We start from the raw sequence: 26,127 nt of genomic DNA, 5'->3' as shown, positions 1-26,127 counted from the left end.
GTCACCTCTCCCCCTGTGAGCCCTAAAGCCTTAAATATACGAAGGTGAATAGAAAGAATCCAGCTACACAGTATTTCTTTTTAACAGGGGCTCAGTTAACTTGATGTTAATTTGAATGTTTGTATTGCATAGTTCTGATTCAAGCAAGTTCAATGGCAATAAATATGAGTAATTTTACCAGGTGTCCCATATTCAATACAGGGAAATATGGTCAACCTATTTCTTTGTGGAATAGCCTGCACTGAACAGACACATTGGCTTCTCTCATCAGTTTCAGTAGTTCTTAGTCACACTGTCTTTCACAGCTTAAAAACTGTACTTAAGAATGTAGAGTTCAAATAACTCCTGATATTTCAGCTAGAGGGCATAATGGTATATATCCAAGAAGGCTAATACTCCTTTTAGTAGCGTGGGCTTGATTCACCATTGGCTTGATTCACCATTGGCATCACTCCACTATATCACTGGGGGTTTTAATGCAGTGACTCTTGCAGAAAACTGGAATGATGCAGTTGCAAACTTTATTTTTAAAGACAAAGGTAATAAAATAAAATTTAAAAAAATCCCTCTCCCAACCCAAACAAGAAGACTGTGTACAAGTTCATACTACACACTTTACCCAAAACAAAAATAGTATATTTTCATACCTCTGAGATACTACAGTAAAGATCTGTTTGTTGATAAAACACATTGGGGTTGGGAGTACAGGAATGGGGGAGAATCAATTCACAATAGTTTTATTTCCCCAAAATGAAAAAGCAAAAAACCATGCTATGTACACTATCTACACCTTGTGATAAGAGAAACCTTATTCAAGTTTTTCCCCCCACTGACGTAAAAGTGCAAGCATTTCTTACAACAGAAAATAGTCTATGATGAAGCTATAACTCTGACCACCACAATCATTATAGAAATTCCTGTATATGCTATCCAAGGAACATCTGTTACCTACTTCTGGGTATAAATCTGTTGTTTGCAACTCATCTCCCATTTACCCAAAGGTGGGATGTTTCCAAGCTCTTTTTAACCCCTGCGTGGCATGTTTCACTTGCATTAACAGTATGACCTAGAAATGCAACATTGAACGATTAAATATTTGATCATTTATTTTCAAAGGTGAGCATGTGCTGCTCCCATTGATCTCAGTGTGATTTATGGATGCTTAGTACTTCTGCTTATTAGGTCATTAGTGCCTTTATTGAGAATTTACATATAACAGTTTGTATATTCACTGAGACAAATCCAGCCCCTTCTACATCTAGGAATGGAATTAACAACTAAACTAGTGTGTTTGTGTAAGAGGAAAGTAGAAGGGAGAGGGACTGATTGCAGGTGTGGGACCCACCTCCCTGGCACAGTTGCTGTGGCTGGTTTGGGAACAGAGCTGTTGCATAGATCCTCCATTCTTCCTACCTGCATGGCTATCACAGACAGGGCTGTGGAGGATATTCTATGGGGCTGGAGTAGCCAATGCAGAGCTGCTTTGAAGTTGATCTTCCCAAAGAAAATCTAATCAAAACTGATATGTTCCCACAAAAAGTTTTGGGTCTGACAAATTGACTTTTTCAGATGAAAAATCATTTAGTCTGAAAATTCCAGTATGGGTCTATGGACCCTGTTATCAGATCTTAATGGGATGTAGATTTTTAAATATCAGTATTAAAAAGGTCACTTTCAAGTTCTTTTATCTAAAGATAATTGTTTTAATGGCTGTTTGATGGGGGTTTTTTTGGGGAGGGGAGGGAAGCTTGCGTTCAATGGATTTGGTCTTTTTTGCTTTGGAAAGGTAGGTGGCTGTCCAGGCATAGAACAATAGTATTGTAAAGTCCTTTACAAACGGATACCATTTTTTTGTTTGAATACTATAAAACTGGAATTTGAGTGCTTTGGGGGTTTATTTTGTAAATAGATTCTATTTTTTTTGTTTTTGTTTTGTGGCATTTTATTTTACAGGTTAAATTCTGCCCTTAATTGCACCCATTCCACCTTTAAGTTCAGTGAGATAGGTCAGTATAACTAATGTTGGAATTAAATTCCAAGTCCTGTGGCTCTCAGAGAGCTAACAATATCTTTCACAGTGCTCGTATTATCAATCAAAATGAGTGGCTCCATCCAGTAAGAATGAATAACCTACAGTGGGATGGAATACAGATAGTGCATATCTGCATATGACTTTACATAGACTAGCAAAAACTGTCACCTCCAGTTTGCATTATTTCTCAGAGCTACCATAGGAAAGGATGAGCTGGCATGAAAATACTGTAGCAGTTGCAGTGGCAACACATGTCAGAACCGTGCATATGTGGAGATTTTTTCATGGGACTTTAAAAAGAAATGCAATAAGGCTTTCAGCATACATGCTTAATACCTACCAATTATTCATTCCACCATTGTATGGGCACTGATCAGCCCTTACCAATAAAAGGGAGGTATAAAAAGGTTCTGGTCTATTTAGGTGTTTATATCCCATTCAAAGTGATAGGACTGATTTCATCTTTATAGCATTCTTTTTGTACTCCCTTACATCTGAAAAATAAATAGTTAATACTATTGCAAGAAGAGTTCTCTTTTGGGACACTGCCCTTTTGTAACTTGATGCATACTATTTCCTCTCTTTTAGATTTAGTCCTGCAATCATTTTTTCCATTCTCATTTTATCAATTAAACAAATAAACAAGCTTAAGAGAAAAAGGAATTAGATCAGATGCTAATTTTATTTGCTAGGCAGTGAGACTGCAAGCTTTGTATTAACAGTTCAGAGGTATAGGACAACTGAAAGGAGAAATTCCCCAGCAAACATTATTTGCATGCTAAAATAGGCTATCCTCCGGCAGCAGAAATATATACACCTCCTAGTGTAATGGCCAGCCAATAATCTTCACACTCAGTACCTTAGAAATGGACAATGTTCTTTCTAGACCAAAATTTTGCCCTCACTCATCATCCCTAAAGGCATTTTAATTGGCCATGGATACACAAGAACACTCAGGAAAATTAAGGTGAATCAACTAAAGGCGTGAAGTCCAGGTGTTAAGTCAATGAGCATAGTTCAAGCACATTAACCCCCCATATGGTTGCTCTCATTCAGGATTTAAATGGCCTTAGGCCATGTCTACAGTAGCGACCTTACAGTGGCACAGCTGTACCAATATAGCTGCGCCACTGTAAGATCTCCCATGTAGCTGCTCTATGCTGACAGGAGAGAGCTCTCCTGTCAAGATAATTAAACCACCCCCAATGAGCTCATCTCCCACTGACATAGTACTTCCATACTGGTGCTTGTGTCAGTATAACTTATGTCACTCAGGGTTTCCCCCCACACACACACACACTTGTGTGACAAATTATATTAACCAAAAGTACTAGTGTAGACATAGCCTTAGTTCTTCTGCTATCTCTATACTGCCCTGCAGTTTGGATTAAGGGTGTGAACAGCAGTGCACATGAAAGTGCTGGGCTGTAACTCCTCTGTGGGCATGAATTAAAGGTTCCTAGTTCTCTAATTAATAGTCTTCTTCAAACAGTGATTTGCCTTAACATTCCTGTGTCTTCCCCTGTAGATAAACCCATGGAGTCTGAAAGGAACAGAGCTGATGTGGTTCTGTAGCACAGGAGTGAAATCCTGAGGACATCATCTCTTGTAGTCTAGATGGAAATTTTGGAAGAGAGATGGATCATGGAGCCAGATTCTCACAGGATACCTACCCTCTTGGGTTTCAGTCATGTGTCAAAGCTGGTGATTGGGTTTAGAATTTGTGCTTAGATGCACCTTTGGTTGCCAAAAGATGTTTCTAAATAAGCAGCAACACTGTTTGTGCTTAGCCAGTCTATTTTTCTTGGCCCATTAATGTAATGGTTCAGATACATGATCATGACCTGTATTTAGAGTACAAAATTATCCAAAATATACAAATCACTATCTTTTAGATTTGTGTAATTTACACAGTAATATTTCAAAATAGTGTTAAAAACATTCATTGTGACAGTTGATTATAATGTATTCATTTAATCCAATCCTTTGCTCCTTTTTTTAGAAACAGACCCAAGAGCAAGAAATCAAAACTACAAATTAAACAATGCCCTCCCCCAAAAATACACCCGCCAACCAGTAAACCAACAACCACAAAAAATAGTAAACCAAAAAAGGATTTGCTCCCATATTTATGATTAAAATATTTGGAGACCAATACTAAGCATCAGCTTAACTTGCTGCTTCAGTGGAAACACCACACTGGTACAATAAAGCACACTCATTAGACCAGTGTTCACAGTTCCAGTGTCTCATTATGGATAAGCATGCAATTTCTATCCCTAATTGGGTAATCAGACTGATGTGTCAGGGAACAACACGGGGACTATGGCCCTGATTCTGCAAATGCTAGTCACATGTTTAATTTTATGCAGGAGTTTTTACACCACAGTCCTGAAATTGAACACATGCACATACCTCCACACACATCCTGCACACATGTGGAGACCAACTCAAGTCAATGGGCTCTAAGCAGAGTCATTTGCAGGACTCGGGGCTTAATACTTGCAAGATCAGGCTTTAAGATTTTAGCTGTGAGAGGTAACATCCCAGTAATCACCTTTATTTGTTGGGATTCCCTCTGAGATGTCTTTCTACTCGGCTTCCCAAGAACGCAGTTCAACTCTAGCTGTCACTCAGGTATCTTCATTTGGCATATAGCAATCCTACAATGAGTTGATCAGGCTCAAACTCAGGGGAGATAGATGCAGGGTATATCATAGCCCCAAAGTCACATAGAAACCTCTCTCTCTCTTTATATATATTACACACCAGACATAGAACCAATTGCTATGCAGCATCCACTGTCCATGCTCGACCTCCTCTTTACCACTTCTCTACACCTTATCTTGTTCACTGTTATCTTGTTGGTAGTAAATGGTTCCCTGGGTGTCCTCCCTCTTATCTTAGCTGATCCAGACATTGTGTCTTTTTAGTCTAATGATCCGTTTACCTCCCAAATTCTATCTTACAAGAAATGGGGCCTCCCTCCATGTTCACTCATGTCAGGCCAGATCACAGCTACATTATTAGAGTCATAGTTATTTAATAAAAGACTGGTCTCTTTTATAGCTGATCACGTTTGCTGATCTGAATTGACAGAAGCTATTAAATAAAGAGGGAAAACTGGGCTGTTTATCAGTGTGTGTATGTATCTATATTCTTGTCCATAATATGCTATTAGTGATTTAATAAAAAGTTAGAAGATTTATTTTCCTATGATTCTATGTTATAATACATCTGCTTAAAATTATAGTTTGAAGTATTTTTATTTATAGATGAGACAGTCTTTAAAAATGTGGGTATATGAAAAAAAAAAAGTCTGGTAGTTTGGCCATAAATTTTTGGAGAGTTGGTCTAAAGCAAGGCTTCCAACAACATTCCCTTTTGCTATGTGTTTCTTAGAAGGAAATAAAACCTTTGAAAATAAGAGGAGGCCAAAACAAATGTCAAAACTAAGACTGATAACGTTTTTATGAGCTTTCTGCGTCTTTTATTGGTACATAACATTTCTACTGGCTTTGAAAGGAATGTAACTCATTGACAAACTGAGCTCTGTCTATGAAAAATGAATTATTTTGATTTGATTTTTAAAATTGCACTTCAATATGGTGCCATTGCATATCACTCATGGAGCTTCAAAATGCATTGGAGCTGAGCACTTCCCATACAGAAAGCCAAGAACACATCTTATGAACTGTAGAAAAGTATTTCACAGCATATTCAACTACAGAGAACGACTATTTCCAATTTTGGGAAAGACAATGACTAATCTGCTGCATATCACTTTCTCTGGATGGATACCAACCCTGTGTGGAGGGTCCTCCAAACTCTGTGCCTCACCTCGGTCCCTTCAGTAACCTAATTTAGGACTATTATCCTGCAATCAGTTACACAGGTACTTAATGATACTATTGTAAGTAGCCTCACTGAAAATATATGAAACTAAGCTAAGGTAAGCGTGTGCACAAGTGTTTTGAGCATCAGGGGCCAAGTACACAGACCTTCTGCCCAGAGATAGATTGCCCTTCCTTTGAGGGATGGGTAAGTGTTCGTAAGATTGAGCAAGGTGAGTTTGACTAAGGAATACAAAAAAAGTTAATGAAGTCCCGACACAGTGAACCTAAGATTCATGGGAAATTAAATTTGAAGGGACTTCAAAGCCAATATGTTCATGGTTAATAAAGATTTAGAGCTTAATTGTAAGCTTAATTCAGTACTTCCAACCACAAGAATTCCAATATAAGTCAGGCCTAAAATAGTCATGATTCGCTTAAAAATCATTTTTTTTTAAATTAGTTTTCTGTTTGCGAACATTTGGGGTTCACATTTTCAAGTTTTCTCTGCAACTGTGAGAGCTAGAAACTCACTTTTCTAATAAATGTAAGTGGAGATTCTCCTGTGGTCACATGAATCCAGGAGCTGGGGCTTTGAGGAAACAGCAAATCTGTAAGACATATGATAACTGGCGACTTAATTGTTTAGACATCTGGCAGAAATTAAATAAATATCAGTTTAATTGGTGCTTAAAAGAACCATGCTGGTAGAAGACTACAATACTGTTGGGAGTCAACAGATGGCACGAATACAATTAAGCTTGCACATTGTTAAATTGAAGGCATAGGCAGTTAGATCTAGGAAGAAACATTGTGTTAGTTGTGGTTTAGAAATAATTGCAATAGAGAAGTAAATTTCTTTGGTGCAGTGCCCACAAATCCAGTCATTCATCTATGTTCTCAAAAAAGAGACAGGGGGAAAGCTCAAGGCAAGGGGCTTTCAAAAGATTCCATTCCCAAAGCTTATTTCCAAAACACTCTCCATTCCCACAACTTGTAGGGTAACAAGTAAAAGCAAACTCAGTTAATAAAATGCAATATTAGGATTACGTCTTTAGAATAAACCTTCATTGGCTTATTTCCTATAGGATGTGACACTAGTTATTTCAGAAAGTCAACTTTCCCAAAGAAAGGCTTACAAGAATATCACATGCGCTAATTACAGCAAAGTAAATGACAACTAGAATACCGAGCCATAATGAGTGTGCGTGCGCATGCGCAGACACACACACACAAGTATTAAGTCCATAGTTCATGTCTTTAGGGGGTGAGTGGGTTTCTTAAGGGACACACATGTAGCCTTTTTATCCAGTGCAGAAGAGGCTTTAGATTTGATCTATAAGTGTCCTGTAGCAGGAGAATGGTACTATACTTCAGACATCCACTTCCCCACAACAGCCTTCTTTGAATTCCTGCCCCCCACATTCAGGGATTCTGCAGTGTCGCTCCCTAAAAGCAGGGGGTGGTGGTGAATAGGTCGCTGCTTAAGAGCTCTGGGCTGTGCAAGCCCCAATAACATTTCCTTCCACTCTAAAGTATTTGTACGTGTCCTGAAGCCTGTACACCCTCAGTATCAACTCACGCTCACTTCTCCCCTCCAAATACATATAGGGTGTATCATGGTGGGGATTCTATAAGGTTTAGAACTTTTCATGGACACTTCACTAATAAGTCACACTTTAGACAGTGCAATGGAAGGAGTTATGTCCAGTATGTCCTTTATTTCAGTCATCCTGAGTTTGAAAAATTGAGAAATATTTCAACCTCAAAGAAAATTCACACTAGGTTTGCACATTGTGTTTCCTGTTAACAGGAACTTTTTGGATTTACCCTTATCAAGGAACTCTTTTTTTTTTTATGACTTTTCCATATATGCAACAATCGATGTTTGTATATAATGCAAGTTTGTTAAAGCAGATGCAGGAGTGCGCTAAACTATTTTAGCATCTCATTTGAATTCAAGAAGCAGAAAATGCCAGAATAGCCATAGGTCAATACTGTCACATTGCAAAATTCACTAACTAGCCTATGAATATTATATTCAGTTATTCAAGGCATGCTATGCATGTATGACATTTTTAAGCCATTGGAGAAACCAGGACAGATGTCAGTCAATATCTGGTTATCAAAATGTTAATAGTGAATAATTTAAAACTCTGTGCCTGGAATAATTATTGGTAGTTTCAGCCCAGCTTTCCTAACTGTTACTTCAGACATATTTACTGTAATTTAGTTTTACTTGCATGTTTAATTAGAATTCATTTGAATTGTCTTGAACTATGGAAAATGCACCCTCTACTGGCTGACAAGCATGTTACAGAATAGAAGCTTAGTTCCCTTCTCAAGTCTATTTTAGGAAAATATTTCTCATCTTCTAAAAAATTTGTTCAATGTCCACAGAAGGTGCAAAGAATACAGGTCTTGACTGATTAACATATATCTGATGTGGAAAATATTAAAGTATTTTTCTCCTTTTCTAAGAGCAAAATTTTTATAAGTTATACAAAGGTGCACTCCCACAGTGTATTAAAGAATAGTTCACTATCAGCCCACAGAATAGAAATAGTATTTTAATGTAGCAAACAAAGCACAATGATGCAACAGAATAAAATAATCAATATACTGGTAAATAATGTAGAATATCAAAACCATGCCTGGAATACTAAGTCAGTGACTAATATAAACATTTACAATATTATTTTCCCATGGACTTTCATACTGCAATTTTTTAAAACACTGGGTCTGATTTTCTCCTCATACCTGTTTTACATCTGTGTGACTCCATTGACTTCAGTGGAGTTTCTCTCATTACACTATGTAAGTGAAAAAGAGAATCCGATCTACTCTATCTATTCAAGTCAATGTATTAGTTCTGTGACTGCAGGAACATGTATCCACTGTGGACCTGTTCTGCTTCATAGCTATAGAGTAGATGACTAATTTGGAATCCATATACAAATAGCTGGTGTCTGTGTTCTGCCATCCCAGCACAGATAGTGTTACTCTAATATCAGTGTAAATAAAGAGTAATGCCAGAAAAATCAGTGGTGCTACACTAGAGTAAAAGCAAAGGTAAGTGAGATCAAAATTCGGACTTCGTGCAACTCCTCATGTAGAACAACTGGTGGACAAAGTGGTGCTGAGCGGACTCCCCAGGACATAAGCAGACTATCCCCAACTGATATGGTCATGGTGACTTACGTCACCCGAGAGAGCTGTAACGTTATGAATATACTCTCCTCAATGGGCTGTGCAGTTAAAGATAGTGTCTAATGATGTGTGTTATCACATAATGATAATGTTCTTCATGGAGTTTCTCTTTAATGATGTGTTACTTTATAATGATAATGTTCTTCTTAGAGCTAGACTATAACTTTATTACTACAATCCCATGGAGGAGACTCGGAACTTCACGGCTCTCCTCCATGACCTCAATTAGCAGCCATGTCAGTCAGTGGGATGCTCATCTTAAGTTAGAAAGAGCCTTCAGAAGAAAAAAATAAAATGAAGGCCAAAGGCCTCCAAAATAATTGGATTAAAGTCTTCTGTACAAGGAAGATATATTATGTATATTGTTTATTATGCTGACTCTTCTAGGCTTACTTTCTCTTCCTTTATAACACTGAGCATTTTTCCAGTCTGTTTCTGCAATGGCAACACATCAGGGTTTGCACCTGTGAGATCAGATCAAATTGATGCAAGCAGCCCAGCAAGCTTGACCTTTTGTTTGTAGAAAATCATACCATGACTCATCAGATCTCTTGTAGCCCTGCTAATTCCTACCCACCTCCAGCATGATTCATGTTTGCCATTTGTGAAAACAGGCTCCACAGCTTCCAGGACTTTGTATGGGCTCCTACACTGCAGATGACAAATTATTTAGTGATTATTAGAACCCTTAATCAGAACCATAATATGAGGGTGCTTTTAGTCCCACAGAACTCACCAGCTGACTCCCAGTATGTTTTAATTTAAATGATGAATGTGCTAAGCATCATCTTACAAAAATCCAGTTCAAACTCAGAAATTAACAGTTGATTACTGATGGTAGAACCAGTTAGAATAAAAGAACCACTCTCCTGGGTCTTTGCTTAAAAAAAAAAAATCACCCTTAAACTTTGAAGTTAAAAACACTCCACATCCCACTTCCCTCAATTTTCATTTTCATATGTCTGTATGTGTCATGGTCTGGACAGAAACGGAAGTGTTGTAATACAGGATATTTTTCCTCTGGTATTTCCATCCCAATTGTAAGCAGAAAGGCCTGGAAATGTTCTTGTAGTAAGACCATTGGACTGGGACTGAAGAAATGGATTCAATTCCTGTCTTTGCCACAATCTTCCCATATAAACTTGGGCAAGACAATTTCTCAGCTGCTGTCATTATTGTTGCAATGCCTAACTTTTAGCAAATTAAAAAAGCCTGAATTAGGTGCTCAGGCTCCCTGTGCAATGCATGGGCAGAGTTAAGATGACTAAGAGCTAGAATAACAACAGCCAGTACTTTAGAGAGAAACTGCCTAATCTAGCCAGTAGGAATTGCTGAGGACAAAGGTGCGTACAAAGCCTTACAGGCATAGGTACTTAGCTCCACTCCACGTTCATAGCAGAGAACCCTCTCCTGACATTAGGTGCCTAAACCAGGTCAAATGTTTTTCTTGAAAAACAGTGATCATAGGGTCATTGCTGCTGTCCTATTGTACCTTTTAGCACAGGTGAGTGCCCTGACCACTGGGATACGAAAGACCCAGGCTTAAATCCGGTCTTCCTCACAGAGCATTTGAAATGGGTCTCCCAGCTCTTCGGGTGGGGCCCTAACCAGAAGGTTCTGGGGTTAGCTAGGGTGGGTGTTTCCATCTCTTCTGTTGAAGCTGTTCCACTTTGTATATGAATATGTATGTATGTATGTATGAGAGAGAGAGAAAAATGTGGCTGTATGGCCCAGTGGTTGGGGAATGAATGAGGGAAATGTGGGTTCAAGCCTGGCAGAGTAGGGATTTGAACCAGGTCTCCTAGATCCTGCGTAAGTGCTCTAAAAATTGGACAAAGGTTAGAAAGGGGGGCATCACCTCCAGGGCCGGCTCCAGGCACCAGCTCAGCAAGCAGTTGCTTGGGATGGCCAATAGAGATGGGTGGCATGTCCAGCTCTTCTGCAGCAATTCGGCAGTTGGTCCCTCACTCCCTCTCAGAGCAAAGGACCTGCCGCTGAAGAATGAAATGGCAACAGTAAAGCTGCCACCAAAGTGCTGCAGATTGCGATCATGGCTTTTTTTTTTGCGCTGCTTGGGGTGGCAAAAACCCTAGAGCCAGCACTGACCACCTCCTCCTTGGGCTGCTGTCTTTTGTGTGGCTATAAAGATGGTCCATGCACACCTACCAGAGAAGTCCAAGGAAAATAGGTGAGGGAACAGCCAGATTATTAATCACACTCAGGGTTTGATGTGAGACAGGTCAGTGGCAAGTTGTGTCAGGCTGTAGCTGTCTATACGCATGCTCAGCCACTTGACTTTAGGGGCCTTAGATATGTTAATGGTGGAATAAGGCATCTACAGGGTTAGGCAGAAGCAAAGCAGGAGTTTTATGAAAGCCTAAATGTTGGATGTAGCACCTAAAGTAGAGTTAGGCCTTTAATCCCACTTTGTGTATCTCAGCATCAATTCCCTTCTGTAGAATGGAGGAGATAATATTTCTTTGTCTCACAGATCTGTTGTGAGGATCCATCAATTAGTGTTGGTGAGGCCCACATACTATACTTATAGCACACATTTGGGTAACCAGATAGGTCCTTGCTAGCCTAATTCCATGAAGAAGTTTCCAGACCAATTTCGTTGATTCATGAGACAAAGTCTGGACAGGTTTTCATTCTTTGAAATTCTTGGCTGCTTATGCAAAGTTAACAATTTGTTTTCTTAAAAATTAGATAATTTAATCCAGCCTCATTATATTCAACAAGTTACCAAGAAAGTGGGCAGTCATAAAAGAAAAAAATACCTTACATCTGCTTTCCTTAAAATAGATACTAAATTGTAGTGTTTTACTACCAGAAATATAGAAGACAGGTTCTGGAAGCTAAGATGTATGAGGGAAGCAGCAGTTACTGGAAATACCAGTGCCAACAAAGCAGGGTTCTTCTGCAAAGTCATTCAGTTGGGCCCCCAGCTGCATTCCCCAAGATACAATGTGGGACTCTTCATTGTCCGACACCAACACCACCTTGTATGTGGAGATGCTTAGTGACAAAGGCAACGATGGGCATGGAACAGATTGTGTCTCAAAAATTGGTGTGGATAGTCTTAGGGGAAGAATATATAGAGATTGCAGGTAAGCAGTAGCATGGCAACCTACAATCTCTCTCAGCCATGGCTGAAGTGGTGAGACAACAATACAGAGCTATCAATCGGCATGAAGCAGTTCATGCATGCTTCTCCATGTGGCACGGGAGCAAAAGCAGTAAAACACCACACTAGTATTGCTGGGGCCTCCAATGACAGAGACCTCCTGCAGCTGCATAGTTGGCAGCACTCTGAATCAACCAGTGACAGCATATATTTTTCCCCCTTCATAAGAGTTTCAATTAGTCATTGTCCCAGCAGAGGAAGAAAATGCTCCCATCCTTGGAAGCAGCACTCCTAATGAACATCTCTGTTCATTAGTGCCTGACCTTCGTCTTAAGTCAAAAGGAGTTTTGCCATCAACTTCAGTAAGTCCTACCAAACTCTGCTCAGCTAATAGTTAAGTTTTTTTTTAATCTAGATATTGGTTCTGATTCATTTAGAGGCAATTCCTTCAAAGGCAAGTTCCATATTTCTGCAATTAACTGTTTCACTCCCACCTAGAGCTGGGAGATTTTTATTTATTTATTTATTTTTGGTGTCAGAAGCACTTTTTTTGTGAAAGAAGCAGATTCAATGACAAACATTTCACAAATTTGTCAGTTTTGTCAACTTACTTCAGTAAAAACAAAAATCTGAATATTGTTTCAGTTCAAATTGACTCAAAATTTCTTTGTTTTATTAAAAATAAATCAAACATTTAAAAATGGTCAAAAACAAAATTTTGATTTGTCAAAACAAAAGGTTTCATTTGACCCAAAAATAGGGATTTTTTCAGCTGTTTGATGTTTTTTTAATTGTTAGTTTGACCCAAATAGAAATTCCAAAAAAATTAAACAAAAACGAACAATAGGATCTATTTATACAATTCTACCATCTCCTAGATGACTTTATTACAACAATCCACCATTAGAAATCAAGGGATTCTCTCACCCAAGTCCCAGTTTTAGCTCTTGGATTAAGATATTTAACCTCTTCATCACTGACACAAGCAGCTGAATATTTGCCCACACTTCAAAAGTTTGTGAGGACATTGTCTTATTGTGATTCATGGACTGATTTTTCAGAGGTGTTGAGCATCCACAGGTGCCAGGTATTCAGATACAGCAGTGATGATGGCCATACAAGCAGGGGCGGCTCTAGAGATCACGCTGCCCCAAGCAGCGCAGAGCGCTGCGCCGCCGCCCCCCCGTCCCGGTCGGTTCCCCTTCCCCGCCGGCTCGGGTTGAGTGCGCGCGCAGCCCTGCAACGGCGGCCCACCGGGACCGGACGCAGACAGCCCTGCCGCCGCCTGCGGGAGCGCGGCCGGGCCGCGGAAGACGGGACCCGCCCGCAGGCATGCAGGCGGCAGGTCTGCGCCGTCGGGCTCCGGCCCAGGCCCGGCCGCGCAGGCAGGAGGCACCCCACGCCCTCCACCCCAACCCGCCCCTCCCCAGGCCCCGCCCGCGCGCGGCCCGCCGGTCTGCTGGCATACAAGTACACATCTAGGCAAACAAAGACTTCAGTATCTTTGGAAATCGTACCATTAGTGCTTTGCAATTTTCTTCTTCAAAGTGCATTATAAAGATTAGCTGATTAATCTTCACTAAGGTCAGAGCCTGCAGCAGAATTCAAGGAAGCAGAGCCTCAACTTCAACAAGGCTCTATTCAGGTGCTGGGCTCCACCTGTATCAAGAGGAAGGTCTAAAACTGGTTGGCAAATTATGACAGTTGTGAAGTAGGAATTCTTAGCTCCACTTATTTCTCTACTGGCTCCCAGGCTCTTTCTACTGTATTTTTCCTACAAGTTTCCAGATCCTTTTTTCCATGCTGTCCATTTTTCTTCTATTGGACTTCCCTGTTCTTTAGATTTAAAATGACTTTTTTCATACTACACCACTATCAATCTAGATAGTCTCACTCCACCTCCAAATCCTGTTTTTCTTGTGGCTACATTTTAAACCTCTGAAGCAGGCAGGGAAGGTGCCATGCAATAAATGCCATGAACACCTGATTCTAACAAATTTAAGTGTGGTCAGAAAGTGACTAAGGTGGCATTTAAAAAAAAATAGTTACCCTATACAGAACCAATCTTTACTGACAAAAAAATAAATGTACTGCTTTTTAAACGCTGTTCACCCTGAAGAGCCAATAAAGTCATGGAATGAGAAATGTTCCTTCTTCAGTATCAGCTTAGGTTCCAAACAGAGCCTGGGGGATGATGGTCCAACCAGAAAGAACCTCACCTGACCTAAGATCCCAGGCTGAATTTGTTGATCTGGAGTTAGAAAATACAATAGCTGTAAACTAAGCAAATTTGATCTGGAGTTATTGATGCATAATAGCCATAAACTCTTGTGAATTTTACAGATGCACTTTTCAGAATTTTAGTTGCACTTGAAGTCATATCATGACATGGACTAAACGGTTTTGTCTTGCACATCCAAGCATCTATGAAAAAATTAGCCGAGTATTAATCTACAGTTCAGTTCTATAAGTGTTGCTGTAAGGAAGAAGCTTAGAGACCCACAGAAGCAAAGAAATTCTCTCTCAGCCTTATTTTAACATTACAGGGGGTCTGACTTTGGTCAGTCATTAGCAGACGAACCAAATGCCTAATCAAAGATTTTCTGTGATAGTCACTATAAACCATTCATACAAGACAGACTGAAGAGAATTTAATTATCTTCACAGTTGGTTTTCTAAAAATCTAACAAGACACCATAATCAGTGGATGAAATATCTGGCTTCTAAACTGCAAGCTAATTTTGAAAAACTACTGTTGCTGTGACTGAATGCTACCTAATTGACAAATTTCAGAGAAGACTTTCAATACATTCTAATCGGTTCAGAGTAAAATAAGGCACAGTTCTCACACTCTGAAAGGAGCCTTTTTTACCATAAGAGAAACCATTAGAATCGAGGAAGGCAGAGATTGAATTACCCAATCCATTCTGCTGCCCATTATAATTGATTTACGTACACAACACCAGGGGGAGCAGCTACAGTTCACAAAACACCTGTGTTACAGAGTGGCAAAGACGATTGTTCTGCTGTTCTGACTAGTGCTCGCTACTTCTTTTGCGGGCAAAGGTTCATCAGACTCAATGCATGCTCAGGACTCGCATAGTATGGTGCATTTTCATGAAGAAATAAGTTCTCTGAAGGCAAAGAAAATATCCATATGGAACTGCAAAAGTTAACATTTGTGGAAGCACCAATCTAGTATTATACCTTTGTTATTCATGTAAAGTTAAACTAGGTTTTAAATTTAACTTCAGAATAAATGCATTTATTTAATTAATTTATTTATTCTGAAGTACGAGTTTTGACTAGACCTTTTTCTTCCATTACATATCAAATTAGATGTGATATCTTGCTGCTTTTTTCTTGAAGGCCTCTACTGCACCTATGCATTAAGTGCCTGCCAAATTTCAGGAAACTTCATTTTGGCTTCATTATTTTCATTTATTATTTATATTACATTAGCACCCAAAGGCCTCAATCAGGATAAGAAATCCATTATACAAATGCAAACAGATAAAGTGCTGACATTCAAAGGAAATGACCCTTGGCTGAAAGCAAAGGGTTATTTTTATTCTTGCTTTTACCCAACTTCACTCATGACCTTTCTATTCCACACCATGGGCATGATTCTACACTGTCTTACACTGATGTAAAATGGATGTACCTTTGTTGAAATCAATGGAGTGGCACAAACATAAAACTGGTGTAAAGCTGTGCAGAATCATGCCCCAGATTCGAGTCCTGACTGTGCTTGATTTAAAGCAGTGGGCTGTTGGCTATTTGGAGATGGGCCCCCCCTCTCTCTGGTTTTGATCCATTCCATTCTGGACCTGAGAAACTTTCTTGACTAAATCTTCATCAAAACTAGTATGCTTCTGTCAAAAGTTCTGGTTTTGACAAATTGGCACTTTAAAATGGCAAAACATTTTATCAAATTATTTCCAACCAGTTCTAATTGAGTGACTGCCAAGGGATCAGAATCAGGACATTATAGCTTGAACTTTGGTGGTGGTGGTATATGTGTTCTTCTCCTCTTCCCCAGTACAATTCTGCTCTGTAGGAGTGGAGAGCTCCATTTTTATTGTCTCTCGGTTACCTCCATAGGAAAAAAAATCAATATTTTCGTACTGCCAGCCCTGCAAACTGAGCCTAGGAATTAAGTTCTGCAAGCCAAGTTTCTCTTAGCCACACCTGTGCAACTCCCAGTTGCATCACTGGGGTTATACCAAGTCAGCGAGGTACTGTAATTGGAACTTTGTAAAAAACTTATAAGACAAGAATGTACTGAGTCTAGTTCACTCTTCCATAGGTGTGCTAGCTCTGCAGGATGAATGAGAATCAAAACTTACTTCTGTCAGTAAAGTCAGAGGGTATGACTCTCAATATACAGAGCATTCAAGTCAGTGAAGTTATTTATCATTTCCCCACTTTTTAGGAGTAGCTTAAGTATCTTACTGTAATCTTTGTAGTGTCTTATAAACAAAAAACCTTCATAACCCTCAAACAAGCTAAGAAATATTCATAATATAGTACTACTGCATCACAAAGATCCTTGATTTCCATTTGCACTATCAAACATTAAGACTTATTTTGCACAGAAAGAAATTAAAGTTAGAAAAACCCAACTAAAACAATTTGAAGTATCATTAGCAGCCAAACACCACTTTGGTTCCATTATGAAAAATATCAACTGACAACTGTAATTAAATGCATTATTAAAAACATCAAGATGTAAATACACTGTACTACAGACATTCAGTATACAGAGCTAAACATTATGGGTAGTACAAGTTTTGCTGCCACAGCTATAAGCTGTAATATAAAACAAAAGAGCAAAAACCAAAACTATACATAAGGTCCAAAACAGTCTAACACATTATCAACCAAAACTAATATCTGTACTTTTGGTCTCCTCTCTCCCCACACACTAAAAAAAGGTGTGTATGTTTGAGAGTGGGTGGGAAGGACAGAGATGAGATAGTAGACATTTCAGTCAGTGACAGAGAATTATCCATCTTTTGTAACCCTGACCCATGTTATGCAAGTGAGGCTAGACAATCAAGGGCTGTCTCTTCCCAGCACTCCTATGTGCTGCAGACCAGTTAAATCACCCAATATGTCTGGGAGAATCCAAATTCCGGGGGACCCCTGCAGTGCTTATGCAGTTGCTGCATTTTCTTCACTGGGACAGGGGTTATTTGATTAGAAACCTAGAGAAGACAACATGCCGTCCCACCAGCCCCCACTCTTCCCCCCCACCCCCAGCCACTGTAAGAATATCACCACTGACTCCACCTAGATCACAGCAGGTTGGTGGCTATGGATATAAAGAGCAGCACTAAGCAGAGCGACATGGGGCTTTAGCCATGTCTCTATAACTGTTCCTATAATGGGGACCATGCACTAGGTATAGAAGAAGCGGATAACCAAAGGGGCGGGGAGTGAAAGGAGAGGGGAAGGGGGATCAGGAAGGACAGATCAGGGAGATCTAGGAGATAAATTTTCCCCATCCCGTTGGCTTGGTTAACGGGGTGGAGGGGGGAAGCTAGGGTATTACTTAAAGGGGGTGATTTAGGGAACCAGAAGTAGCAGGGAAGGTTATTGGGAAGAATAGGATAGGGATGAAAATTTGAGCGGGGGGTGGAATAGTAGGAAATTAGAGATAAGGGGAACACAAGAGGGAGCCAGATGTGGGGGAACCTCAAAGAAGAAAAACTAGCTTGGGCAGGGGGAATGTGTGTGTTCTTAACAGGGAGGAGAAGCAAGCAATTGAAAGACTTAGTGGTAGGGGATCTAACATGCATTTACTGAATATGCAAATAAGGACTGTGGCAGATATGGAACAGCTATGCATAAGCTAAGAATACTGATCTATAATAATTTTATGCAACCTGGTCACTGAGGTACAGAAACTGTGTGGTTATACTGGTTATTAGACTTCCCTGTATGAATGTATTGGTCTGGTTTAAAAGGGGGGTGTTGGTAAAGCAAGCAGGAAAGCAACACAATTAAATCTAGATAAGAAACTTCCCAATAAACACTTAGAGGGCAATTACAGGACATGTTGACAGGCTCCAGCCCAAAGTTGCACAGCTGTTTTGCCAGTGCTGTGAGCTAACAGATCAAAGAACTAAAAACAGTTAAAGAGTCAGTGTCATTGGCAAGGAGGTGATCTGAAAGACTAAGCAGCATTTAAAACGCACTGTCACTAAGCAGACTGGAGTCAACTGCCTTGTGAGTGCTGCAATCCTTTGAAAATAGTAGTAGTATTGCTGGAAAAATTGCCAGTACTTCCGCAACTATCACTCATATAGGATCATATTGGAGAGCCCTTCTAGCTGCCAAAAACAGTGCTGGGATGGTACTCTGCAGTGTTCTGGCATGGCTCGAGTACTGGAATTATGGAAAAAAGATTTCATCACCCAGACCCCAGCAGTCTTGGAGAATCTATAGGAGGCTTAGACCCAACAGGATCCCCATGTGGAAGATGGATCGGTACTTGGTGAGCTAGACACCTATATTGTCTGTACTGTTTTAAGGCCTTTCTGCTCTGAAATGCTTTTAAGTAGTCTCTCTGTTCACTGTATTAACCTAGAGCGAACAGAACTGCAGGTTCTGAACATAACTAAGGCCTGCTGAGGTAAGTCATGGTTAGCAACAAGGCACTGCACAGCCTAAAATCCAGTCTGAGAGTGGGAGAATCACTGATGGCTGGAGGCCTGACAACTGAAAGGGTTGTGCACTCCAAAGAGACCAGCTGGATCCCTAATTTTGAACCTATGTCCCCCACTCTTGACCCTGTTATTCCTTAGTTGTCCCCCGTACTTAGTTGAACCCTGGGTCCAGTAACTCTTCCCCTAAGGTTTGGGGAGGGGCCTTTAGGTGCAGGAGGGATTGCACCCATCTACCTCCCAAAATTCAATATGGCCAAAGAGACCAGGATGAGTTCAAAGGTGCAGTTATCCTGGGAACTGTGGCAAGGACATGATATCACTTGCATAAACTCAAAGTCACCGTTTTTACAGGTACACACACACAGATGTATAACACTCTGATTATATAAAGTGTCACTGGACCTGCTCCATCCCCTCCTCTTCAATAACCTTCACCAGAAAAGGAAGACAGGACATAAATATTCTCAGTCTCAAGATAGGACATAAAGGTTACCAGTGACCAAAGACATGTTCTAACTACTGCTTAAGTGGTGCTGGCAACTTGCCCACCCACAAAGAAGCATTAATAATCCTTGTCAATAATGGGCTCAAATACTTGGCAATTTCAAGTTATAATCCTTCAAAAAGGTTTCAAATTATATATGCATAGATAAACAAGCCATTAGTTAGTACAGTTAATAATCCATGACAAATTTGCTTAAAATGAATGGGATACCTAAATTTGATTTTATTTATTAGCCAATTTGAATTTCTCTTAGGCATTTATCCATCAAACATGGCACTGTTATTGCACATGCATTATGCAGCATGTCAAATTAAACCATTGTTGATAAAACAAATGTTATCGTTCTGTGCTAACATTTGGATCATTTCAGTAACTATCTGGTGTAACTAATAAATGTCCCTAACAAACCTTCTGTGCAGAGAAAGTGGGCAAACATATTGTGATATTTTTATTTTATATATAAACATATTATACATAAAATAAACCTCTCACCATAAAATAGCAAAAAGAGAACATAGCAGATCAGAGATTATGTTGTGTTCTAATGCAAGGCAGACACTATACAGTAAGAAGAATCATGAATGAAATCCAGAGGAGCTGTGATACAAGAGTCATTTTTTTCCCCTTGGAATTCTTGATTTTGTCTATTTTCAGTATTCATTCATTGGTATGACAATTTTTTCCTCTTAAGAACTATGGTTCATTCATGGAATGAAATCTTAGGTTCTGACCCTGCACCACTTAAGTCACTTAGATTATTGCCATTGATTTCAGTGAAAGCTACAGAAGGGATCCTAAATGCCTAATCACTAAGAGCTCAATTCTGCCAAGTGCAGAACATCCTCAGCTCCCATTGAAGTCAATGGGATGTGAAGACCATTAGCATCCCTACTGAGCTGCTCAAGACAGAGATAACACCAGATTTCCTACATAAGCATGCCCGCCACATCAATAAATCACTTAGGCACATGTTTAACTTCAGCACATGTGCTGAAATCCATCCCTATTTAGAAAAAGAAAAAAAAAGTGCTGTTGAATAAGTATGTTCTCCTGAATCAGAACCCTACGCTTTGACTACTCAAGAAGGTCAGTGATTTGTTTTGGGGGCTTTCTTCATAAAATTCTGAGCAAACTGGAGGCACTAAAATAAAATAGAACTAACAATAAAGACTATTGCAAATCTATAAGTAGTGTAGGTCAAAGAAAGTCACATGAGGGTCACCTAAATCCTGTTTTAGTGGTATTATTATACTTTGTCTAGTCTACATTAGAAAAAAAACCCAGACTAATAGGAAGATTTACAATGCCCAAACCAGAACAGACAGTTCTTTCTCACAGCTCTCTGTTCTCTGAAGGTATAAGAATTTTAAAAACTGTCATATAAACTGAAGTTATACTGAATAAATGCAGAGAGCAGATTTCTGAAGTAAAACTATGCCATTTTCCCCAGTTACTTTTAGAGTAGAACCATACTTTAAATATAGTTATGGTATAACTTAATTATTAGTCTTAACAAAAGGAGGAAATATTGCATTGGCAGATGAACTAGAAATGTGCTAATCTGAACAGAGTAATGGACTAATACTGGGGTACTGAGTCACTATCTACATATTCAAAGAACGTTTGAACAGCAAAAAGTGCATATTTGTAACTATGGCAGCTATAAAAATGCTGACTAGCAAAAATGGATTAACATTATCTGAAAAATATAGTGACTTACATTTTCAGAACAAATATTTGCACAAATTGCATGTTTAATCACAGTAGCTGCATGTAAAAATTCATGCACACAGTAATTTCACAAGCAATTCCAAAAGCGCATTTTTCTTTAAATTTATCTAATCCTCTACAATATATAAGGGCTGTAAAATTATGTATTAGAAATTCTTTGATACATGATAAATATGTAATGTTCACTATTTCAGATTCCAAGATATCTGGTCTATAGAAGATTTGGTAGACCAATTACCAGATATTGTATTGGTCTTTAGATGAAATAATTGGTTCTAGTTTGAAAACACAAGTGCCTTTGATTATTTGGCACTTAACCTACTCCACACTTCACTGTTGAGTAGTTAATAAAGATACACATTTCATACAGGTCCATATGATACACTGCCATACCAAAATCCCAGAGCACAATGAGACTCTATGGATGGGTATTAAAAACAGCCCATTGATTTAACCACACAGTTCTCATTAACATTAGCTGCAGGGAGACAGCTAAAAATCATTGCATAGGGAGTATAACAAAAATCACTGTAAATCACCTTACACAGAGCAAAGTCACTTGCCCAGTGCTTACCCCAAATATCACTAAATAAGTCCTTACAGATGATGAATGGTGTTTGAAAACTTTGGGTCAAATCCTTAATTGATTTAAATCAGCATAGCTGGCTTCAATTCAGCTATACCAGTTTACACCAGCTGAGGATCTGGCCCATATTGAAGCCACTAATGCCCATGGCAAATGGCATTTGATGAAGCTTAGCGGGGAAGGAATCTTCTCTTCCACAGACCACAAAGCAGCGGAGGAGCTACCCTGCAGTCACCACTAAGACTGAGACTATGGTGGAGGGGGGAGAAGGGGAACCCTAGCAAAATCTGGGTTATTGAGTCACTTCCCAGTGTTCATCTAATCCTGCTTTGCTGGGGATAATGACCAGTAGATCGAGGCAGGCCAATTCTCCTGCTCTACTCACCCCCTTCAGTTGTTCCCCACACAGCTCAATACTCCCTGCAATACAGGGAGCAAACATCTAAGCAGGCTTCTCAAATTCTGTGAAAATGCAGAGATTTTTCTGTATTCCTGACTATGAAGTGTAGACAGGATTTTCTTCTTAGCACAGCAAAGAAAGGAGTTAGTGCATCTCTTCAGGGCAGTAGGGGGGGGAGGAGAGAGAGTTACTTTACTTTTAAGAAGCTATTCCACAGGCAGCATCTCAAACTTCCCAAGGACAACACTTTTCTGCCTCATATTTTAAAAACAAATTAAATTTTGACTCCCTTTTGTATTTCAAAAGGGCTCATGAAGACAAACATATTTCATTGCCACAGTGCATTAAGAGGACAGGTAGTAATCCAAATAGTTTCATTCAATTATTTTGCCAATATTTTCCTTGGCTTCAAATTAATTTTAGAAATCTTTTGGTTTAGTTTGAAGATAGATTTTCCTTTACATGATACTGTAAAGTGGTCATTTGTTCCCAACTGGGGGGGGAGGAGAAGAAATAGTACACTAGAGAGCCCCACAGCTCTGAGGAAACAGAGCACAATAAGAGTCAGCAACTAACTGATCAATAGCAAGCTGACTTGTGTAAAAAGCAAAAAATGCCTCTCACTTTTTTCTAATGGCCAAACAACCTCTAACTTCATTAATTTCCCTAGAGATTGTCCTCCCTCCTCACCTCAGAGCCTCCCATAAGACATGTATTTTCCTTTTTCAAAAGAAATCTGTGTAATATTTTCCCCACCTGTCCATAACAGCTGCAATGAAATGCTGCTTCCTAAGGCACTGGCCCAACTTGACAGCTGGCCATTTAAAGAGGCAGAGCAGCACAGGTATGTTCAGGATGTTAACAAGCCACACATGTTTAATTTAAATATGAATTTTAAAGCTTCCCTGAGTGAGTGAAAACATGGGGGTAATTATTTACATATTGAAATTGTGTGGATGTGTCTTTAAGAGTCAGCATTCTAGGCAACTTCGAGGGGGAGGCAGAGGAGAGAATCCCAGCTCTGCTATACTCACCATCAGCTTAAGAGCTAGTGAGAGAAATTCAGTACAGGTAAGTGACTTTGGCAAGTTCTTCAGCTGGTATTTTTTTATACTGCAGGCCTGATCCTTCTCACTTATGCTGGTTTTACAGTGGTGTAAATCCACTGACTTGAATGGCATTATTCCTGATTTGCACCAGCAGGAGGAGAGGGGAATGAGACCAGAAAAGCCAGATCTTTTTCAGTGTTAAGATTTCTTTCTGCTGCTCTGGCACAAATCTGCCCTAAAGCTGGCCTAACCTGCGACTGTAGAATCCCTGTGTGTGTGTGTTGGGGGTGGGGGGAAAGAAAGGGGGATGACTCAAGTGATATCCAGCCACCCTAATAGCTCCTAGAGTGGCCAGGAGGAAGGAGACATGGGCAGTGTGTACCTGTTTCTTAGTGATCCCCAGATGCTGGAATAGCTGCTGGGACCTTTGACAGCTAGTGTAAATTAGAGAAGCCTTCATACCTCAGATCCACCCAGTAGCCCCAGGTGCGTGCAAAGGACATTTTTGCGCAAATTCACCCCTTTCTTCAGCTGCCCTCATCATGGCTAAGCCTTAGCTGAAGATATGACCCCATATAGAAGCCATATGATTGCTTTGCTCAAGTGAGCAGCTCACTGCATATCTCATAGCATGAGTAAAGTGAGCAGGATTTGTTTCTGTATGTGACAACTGGGAAAACCAGGACCCCCACATCTAATTGCTCAAATTTTGGTTTTGCATAATCAAACCCCCACAATAATCCTGAATTGGACCCAGATTCCATGAGGCTGGGGCAAATTCAAGGTTTTATCCCCTTGTTGGGAAACGAAAAGATTTGGTATCTAAAGTTAGAGATTCAGCATTTCATCCTTAACTGGATTACTAAAATAAAGCTTTCCACCCCAGGATACATTATAGAATGGTTGTAAAGCCTTGAGGACTTACCTGTTTCACTATACATGCATGTGTTTCACTGTTCACTATGGATACATTAAAAATATAGTGGTTCACATTTCAGGATCTCAGCATTTTATTACTCCTTTCATACTTCCTAAACTCTAGGTCTCTTACTGATACTCCCTTCCCCTTCATACCCCTGGAGTTACTAGTGGTAACAAGGAGCCAGATTTTCAGAGAGATGTAGGTGCCTAAAGGTACAGACAGGCACTAATTTCAATGGGAGTTAGGCACCTAATAGGTAAAACTCTATAAAAGTTTGGTGCCTAACTACATCTTTAGGCCTCCATATACCTTTCACAATCGGGCCTGAATTACTGGAAGCTCTAGCTTAGCTGAATATTTTAGTTACAGATTCTTTCTGAGTTTACTCAGTTTGGTCTTAAACAATATGGATCAGTTTCTGTACCACGCTGGTAGAAGATAATTAGACTCCATTGGAGCTCATGATAAAGTTGTAAGCACCGTTTTAAGGATATTTTGAATATGCACATTAAGATATACATGTTCTTTTCGATCTCACCTTCAACCTTTAGGGGGCTCCGTTTTCCCTTGGTTACTCAAGCAATATCATAGTGTGTCTTTGAACCCTATGTGACCCTCATCTGTTACTAGTAGACCAGAGTAAAAAAGTTGTAAAGATCAAAACAGCCCCATAACTAGAGGAAGTAAGAGGACCCAATGCAGCATACTCCCCCTTCCCCTTCAAGGCACAGATAACCTTCTGAGCTAGCACTGTGCCATTAGGTGGAGGGGTCTATTTGGAGTGGGTAGAAGAGTGTGTTGAAATGAGAGCAGCTACTCTACACTACATGCTAAAACAAGATTTCTAACAGAGTGCATAGGAAATTAATATTGCAGGAAGTGACTTGAGATCCTCCAAGGAAAAGGGGCTATAAAAGCACAGAGCTATAGCTCTTAGCTAGTTCAGCTTCATCTGTATCTAAACAGTGACCAGGGCAGCTTGGTTGCTAATGGGCCCAAAGCACAGCTGAGAGAGGCAGTACCCCCACTGGCTGGAGTTTCTTTCCCTCACAGATGACATTGCCCATGCACTACAATAATTACTTTCTCCATGGCCCACCAACGGCTACGACCCTGAGGAGAGCACTTCAGGGTAAGTTCAAGTTCACATAATGGAATTCCTGACTCCTCTCTGCCCATCTTCTGCATGCTATGGTGCTTCATAGCAATGTTTAACTATTGTTGACCCAAGGCAATTTTCAATAGTAGTCATATATGCTATTTTTCAGAAGCAAAAGAGACAGAAAATGCTATACTGGACCAAATAGCATTGGTACCTCCCTCCAATACCCCACAGCACAAAGAAGAATAAGAAGCCCTGACTATTTGAGCAATCATCTGCAAAACAGATCTATGCTCTCCTGGCTGGTGAAGAACTATGCATAATGATTACAGAAATAATCCATACCTCCTCCAGAGAAGCTAAAACTGCCAATACTAGAACTTTCCAGAAAAGTACAATAAGTGCACCTGATCTCCCCCAACAAAAAAAAAAGCCACACACACACACACACACCATTTGTTGCAAAAAAACTCACCTCTCCAACTATTCCCCTAACTGACCAATCCTAGGTAAAATGATTGAGAAAGTGGTGACAATCTGTCACAGGGTCCACTCACCACAAAGGTGCTTCCTCCTGGCTGTTCAGGGGATTGTCTCTTTCTAGGTCCAGTGCCCCAGTCCTGTTTGTTCGCATGCCCTGCTGCCTGCCCCACCCCACACCCAAGGTGCTCTCTCTCTCCAGCCAGCTCACTATAGTCCTCCCCTTCAAGGGTAGCAAAGTCCTATCAGACAATTGTCCTAGGCAGTTGTCTGCGCCACCTCCCAGCACAGTGTTGTAGGGGAACCTAGACCTACCCTCTATTCTAGATTTTGGTCCTAGAACACTATGTCTAGCAACTGTGGTCTGCTTTCACCTAGATCCTGTTGCCTTTTACCTTGACTCCTTTCTACAGTTGCTGGCTCTCACACTTTACCAGCCTAAACTCCCTCCTCCCAGAGAGTACCTGTACACTATT

General features: G+C 40.0%; 2 long non-coding RNA genes across 2 annotated transcripts; one reads left to right on the top strand and one right to left on the bottom strand.

Annotated features, from left to right (window-relative positions):
* Positions 1–750: 750 nt before the first annotated feature.
* LOC120400681 lies at positions 751–26,127 on the bottom strand. Its single transcript, XR_005595972.1, has 4 exons — positions 25,729–26,127; positions 6,400–6,476; positions 4,590–4,695; positions 751–1,066 (listed from the first exon to the last, which is right to left on the bottom strand). It is a non-coding gene; the product is annotated as an uncharacterized LOC120400681 (long non-coding RNA).
* On the top strand, positions 23,105–25,834 carry LOC120400684. The gene is made up of 3 exons (XR_005595973.1): positions 23,105–23,169; positions 25,123–25,201; positions 25,338–25,834. It is a non-coding gene; the product is annotated as an uncharacterized LOC120400684 (long non-coding RNA).

This window comes from Mauremys reevesii, linkage group 1 (genome assembly GCF_016161935.1).
Source record: "Mauremys reevesii isolate NIE-2019 linkage group 1, ASM1616193v1, whole genome shotgun sequence".
Lineage (NCBI taxonomy): Eukaryota > Metazoa > Chordata > Testudines > Geoemydidae > Mauremys > Mauremys reevesii.
This window is presented reverse-complemented; position numbering and strand designations above follow the sequence as displayed.